At 43.2% G+C, this 6,325-nt stretch overlaps 1 non-coding gene across 1 annotated transcript; it reads right to left on the reverse strand.

Moving 5' to 3' along the window:
* Window positions 1–5,752: 5,752 nt before the first annotated feature.
* trnap-ugg (transfer RNA proline (anticodon UGG)) lies at window positions 5,753–5,824 on the reverse strand. The gene has a single exon. It is a non-coding gene; the product is annotated as a tRNA-Pro (tRNA).
* Window positions 5,825–6,325: the final 501 nt, after the last annotated feature.

The following is a 6,325-nucleotide window of genomic DNA, read 5'->3' on the forward strand; positions in this document are numbered from 1 at the left end:
GAGAACCACAGAAACACAACATACAGAGAGAACCACAGGAACACAACATACAGAGAGAACCACAGAAACACAACATACAGAGAGAACCACAGGAACACAACATACAGAGAACCTCAGGAACACAACATACAGAGAACCACAGAAACACAACATACAGAGAGAACCACAGGAACACAACATACAGAGAACCACAGGAACACAACATACAGAGAACCACAGAAACACAACATACAGAGAGAACCACAGGAACATACAGAGAGAACCACAGGAACACAACATACAGAGAGAACCACAGGAACATACAGAGAGAACCACAGGAACACAACATACAGAGAGAACCACAGGAACACAACATACAGAGAGAACCACAGGAACACAACATACAGAGAACCACAGGAACATACAGAGAGAACCACAGAAACAACATACAGAGAGAACCACAGAAACATACAGAGAGAACCACAGGAACACAACATACAGAGAGAACCACAGGAACATACAGAGAGAACCACAGGAACACAACATACAGAGAACCACAGGAACACAACATACAGAGAGAACCACAGGAACACAACATACAGAGAGAACCACAGGAACATAACATACAGAGAACCTCAGGAACACAACATACAGAGAACCACAGAAACACAACATACAGAGAGAACCACAGGAACACAACATACAGAGAACCACAGGAACACAACATACAGAGAGAACCACAGGAACATACAGAGAGAACCACAGGAACACAACATACAGAGAACCACAGGAACACAACATACAGAGAGAACCACAGGAACACAACATACAGAGAGAACCACAGGAACACAACATACAGAGAACCTCAGGAACACAACATACAGAGAACCACAGAAACACAACATACAGAGAGAACCACAGGAACACAACATACAGAGAACCACAGGAACACAACATACAGAGAACCACAGAAACACAACATACAGAGAGAACCACAGGAACACAACATACAGAGAGAACCACAGGAACACAACATACAGAGAACCACAGGAACATACAGAGAGAACTACAGAAACAACATACAGAGAACCTCAGGAACATACAGAGAGACCCACAGGAACACAACATACAGAGAACCCCAGGAACATACAGAGAGAACCACAGGAACACAACATACAGAGAGAACCACAGGAACATACAGAGAGAACCACAGGAACACAACATACAGAGAGAACCACAGGAACACAACATACAGAGAGAACCACAGGAACACAACATACAGAGAACCACAGGAACATACAGAGAGAACCACAGAAACAACATACAGAGAGAACCACAGAAACAACATACAGAGAGAACCACAGGAACACAACATACAGAGAATCTCAGGAACATACAGAGAGACCCACAGGAACACAACATACAGAGAACCCCAGGAACACACAGAGAGAACCACAGGAACACAACATACAGAGAGAACCACAGGAACATACAGAGAGAACCACAGAAACACAACATACAGAGAGAACCACAGGAACACAACATACAGAGAGAACCACAGAAACACAACATACAGAGAGAACCACAGGAACACAACATACAGAGAACCACAGGAACATACAGAGAGAACCACAGAAACAACATACAGAGAGAACCACAGAAACAACATACAGAGAGAACCACAGGAACACAACATACAGAGAATCTCAGGAACATACAGAGAGACCCACAGGAACACAACATACAGAGAACCCCAGGAACACACAGAGAGAACCACAGGAACACAACATACAGAGAGAACCACAGGAACATACAGAGAGAACCACAGAAACACAACATACAGAGAGAACCACAGGAACACAACATACAGAGAGAACCACAGAAACACAACATACAGAGAGAACCACAGGAACACAACATACAGAGAACCTCAGGAACACAACATACAGAGAACCACAGAAACACAACATACAGAGAGAACCACAGGAACACAACATACAGAGAACCTCAGGAACACAACATACAGAGAACCACAGAAACACAACATACAGAGAGAACCACAGGAACACAACATACAGAGAACCACAGGAACACAACATACAGAGAACCACAGAAACACAACATACAGAGAGAACCACAGGAACACAACATACAGAGAGAACCACAGGAACACAACATACAGAGAACCACAGGAACATACAGAGAGAACCACAGAAACAACATACAGAGAGAACCACAGGAACACAACATACAGAGAACCACAGGAACACAACATACAGAGAACCACAGAAACACAACATACAGAGAGAACCACAGGAACACAACATACAGAGAGAACCACAGGAACACAACATACAGAGAACCACAGGAACATACAGAGAGAACCACAGAAACAACATACAGAGAGAACCACAGGAACACAACATACAGAGAACCTCAGGAACATACAGAGAGACCCACAGGAACACAACATACAGAGAACCCCAGGAACACACAGAGAGAACCACAGGAACACAACATACAGAGAGAACCACAGGAACATACAGAGAGAACCACAGAAACACAACATACAGAGAGAACCACAGGAACACAACATACAGAGAGAACCACAGAAACACAACATACAGAGAGAACCACAGAAACAACATACAGAGAGAACCTCAGGAACATACAGAGAGACCCACAGGAACACAACATACAGAGAACCACAGGAACATACAGAGAGAACCACAGGAACACAACATACAGAGAGAACCACAGGAACATACAGAGAGAACCACAGGAACACAACATACAGAGAACCACAGGAACACAACATACAGAGAGAACCACAGGAACACAACATACAGAGAGAACCACAGGAACACAACATACAGAGAACCTCAGGAACACAACATACAGAGAACCACAGAAACACAACATACAGAGAGAACCACAGGAACACAACATACAGAGAACCACAGGAACACAACATACAGAGAACCACAGAAACACAACATACAGAGAGAACCACAGGAACACAACATACAGAGAGAACCACAGGAACATACAGAGAGAACCACAGGAACACAACATACAGAGAGAACCACAGGAACACAACATACAGAGAACCACAGGAACATACAGAGAGAACCACAGAAACAACATACAGAGAGAACCACAGGAACACAACATACAGAGAATCTCAGGAACATACAGAGAGACCCACAGGAACACAACATACAGAGAACCCCAGGAACACACAGAGAGAACCACAGGAACACAACATACAGAGAGAACCACAGGAACATACAGAGAGAACCACAGAAACACAACATACAGAGAGAACCACAGGAACACAACATACAGAGAGAACCACAGAAACACAACATACAGAGAGAACCACAGGAACACAACATACAGAGAACCTCAGGAACACAACATACAGAGAACCACAGAAACACAACATACAGAGAGAACCACAGGAACACAACATACAGAGAACCTCAGGAACACAACATACAGAGAACCACAGAAACACAACATACAGAGAGAACCACAGGAACACAACATACAGAGAACCACAGGAACACAACATACAGAGAACCACAGAAACACAACATACAGAGAGAACCACAGGAACACAACATACAGAGAGAACCACAGGAACACAACATACAGAGAACCACAGGAACATACAGAGAGAACCACAGAAACAACATACAGAGAGAACCACAGGAACACAACATACAGAGAACCTCAGGAACATACAGAGAGACCCACAGGAACACAACATACAGAGAACCCCAGGAACACACAGAGAGAACCACAGGAACACAACATACAGAGAGAACCACAGGAACATACAGAGAGAACCACAGAAACACAACATACAGAGAGAACCACAGGAACACAACATACAGAGAGAACCACAGAAACACAACATACAGAGAGAACCACAGGAACACAACATACAGAGAACCTCAGGAACACAACATACAGAGAACCACAGAAACACAACATACAGAGAGAACCACAGGAACACAACATACAGAGAACCTCAGGAACACAACATACAGAGAACCACAGAAACACAACATACAGAGAGAACCACAGGAACACAACATACAGAGAACCACAGGAACACAACATACAGAGAACCACAGAAACACAACATACAGAGAGAACCACAGGAACACAACATACAGAGAGAACCACAGGAACATACAGAGAGAACCACAGGAACACAACATACAGAGAGAACCACAGGAACATACAGAGAGAACCACAGGAACATACAGAGAGAACCACAGGAACACAACATACAGAGAGAACCACAAAAAAAGTCTATTCTTAAACTTAATATATATATATGTGTGTATAAATACGTATATGTATAATTATGATTTTTTTGGAACAGAAACAGGACGGGGAGTGTAGTATAGATGTAATCTTTTCAAAGATGGATAGATTGAACAATTTTCATCGATTCAGTTCTCTGTACCTCGATTCAGGTAATTTCTGAATATTCAAAGTGTTATAAAAAGTATTTTCTCAATAATTCCAGACAATGACTACAACCTTACAAAAAGATCAATCATTAGTACTGTACCAATTAAGAGATTGTCAATCCAGGGCAGAAGACATTTAACACAAGCAGCAGAATATAATACTGCTCACAAAGTGAATTTAGAAGACATGAGTAATATGAATACATGGACGTTGTAGTTGTGAGGACGGTGTCCACAGCAGACGTGAGATGAACCCTGTGGAGAAAACGTGGAGGGACTCTGTTGATCAGGAGCTTCAGACCAAATGAAGACGGGGACGTGTTGGGACGTTAGTAGGCCTGTAGGTGGAGTCCTCCTCTGGGAGGAGAACAGGAGCCAAAAGAGACAGAGCAGAGGAGCAGCCACCATGACGGAGCAGCCACCATGATGGAGCGCCTCACAATCGGATCTTCTTGTCCAGTGTGGATGGCAGGATGGCGTAGGACGGGTTGCACCTGTCTGCCAGGTGTTGGAGCAGCGTGTGCTTCAGCCCTGCACAGAAACAAGACGACCAATCGGGCCAGATGTTCTCCTCGTGGATGTGGTGACCTCACATCTGATAAATCAATTCAACAAACGAATAATTATATACCCAGGTGATTGCAGTGTTACGGTAGATCACACTGTGCCGTGGTCACATTCTTCTTTGTAATCTTGACATAAGCTGCAGGGGTTAATCAAAACGCTTGGGTCCATTCTGCTGTTCTTGATATGAGGATGGACCACTCACCTCATTAAAGTAGCATCAGTGTGCATCACCTCACATCCTTTGATAACTACTGACCTCGGCTGGTTTCCGGCTGCTACTGCAAGCCCACTGAAGCACTGCGTTAATGAGGCCTCGTCTCATCTGTACGCTTCTTCTGATTAGAAACCATGAAACTCAGATACATACTCAGTGAGTTAAAGTCTCTTAATCTTTAACCACAGGCCTTATTTCAGGCACCACAAAAAAAACGGTATATTTGCAAAAATGCAAACTCATTTCTGGACCGATTCCCACAAAACTCTATTGTTTCTAATATTACATGTCAGAGCATATACAGTATATTACAAAAATCACTGGCATGGTAAGACATGTGGCATGAAAACAGTGAAGGTAACACCAACAATGGTTGTAGCATATTGCATTTTATCAACAGTTTAAAACGCATAAAATCCATAAAATCCATAAAAAGCAGTGGTTGACAGCTCCTATCGCGTAACTGAAAGATTACTCATATCTCAACATAGATACAAAACAAGGGCTCGTCCGGGATTTGAACCCGGGACCTCTCGCACCCAAAGCGAGAATCATACCCCTAGACCAACGAGCCGCCATGCCGACCAGAGGAGCGTTTATCTTTATGATGCTGCTCTGGTAATGAGCGATATCTGCCGTCGGTGTTGGATTTTTGCTTTAAACTCATTTGCTTTACCAGGGACGTGCTTTTCATGATGACAGGTGAGGCACATATATGTCCTTTCTTTACATAGAATCATGTATTTCACGTCTGTGTAGAACATGTTTAGTGTTTCTGATCTGACGTTAAACCGCAGTGAAGAAGCACAGAGAGGCAAACAGTACCTCTGCCTCACTGAAGGGGGCGAGAGAGAGCCCACGGGTCGGTTCATGCTTGTTCTGTCGTTGCTCTTCTTCTACACTTCTCTTCTTCTTCCACTCTTCTCTTCTTCTTCTTCTTCTTCTTCTTCTTCTTCTTCTTCTTCTTATATTTTGCTTTGACCACAAAAATTTAAGATTCTATATCTAAGCTTAAAAATGTCTCAAAAAACAGTGAAATATGAACAAATCATCATCAGTTCACCGTCGGACAGGT

This window comes from Cebidichthys violaceus, unplaced genomic scaffold, assembly GCF_023349555.1.
Source record: "Cebidichthys violaceus isolate CVI_PGR_0920_01 unplaced genomic scaffold, fCebVio1.0.p SCAF_3, whole genome shotgun sequence".
Taxonomy (NCBI): Eukaryota; Metazoa; Chordata; class Actinopteri; order Perciformes; family Stichaeidae; genus Cebidichthys; species Cebidichthys violaceus.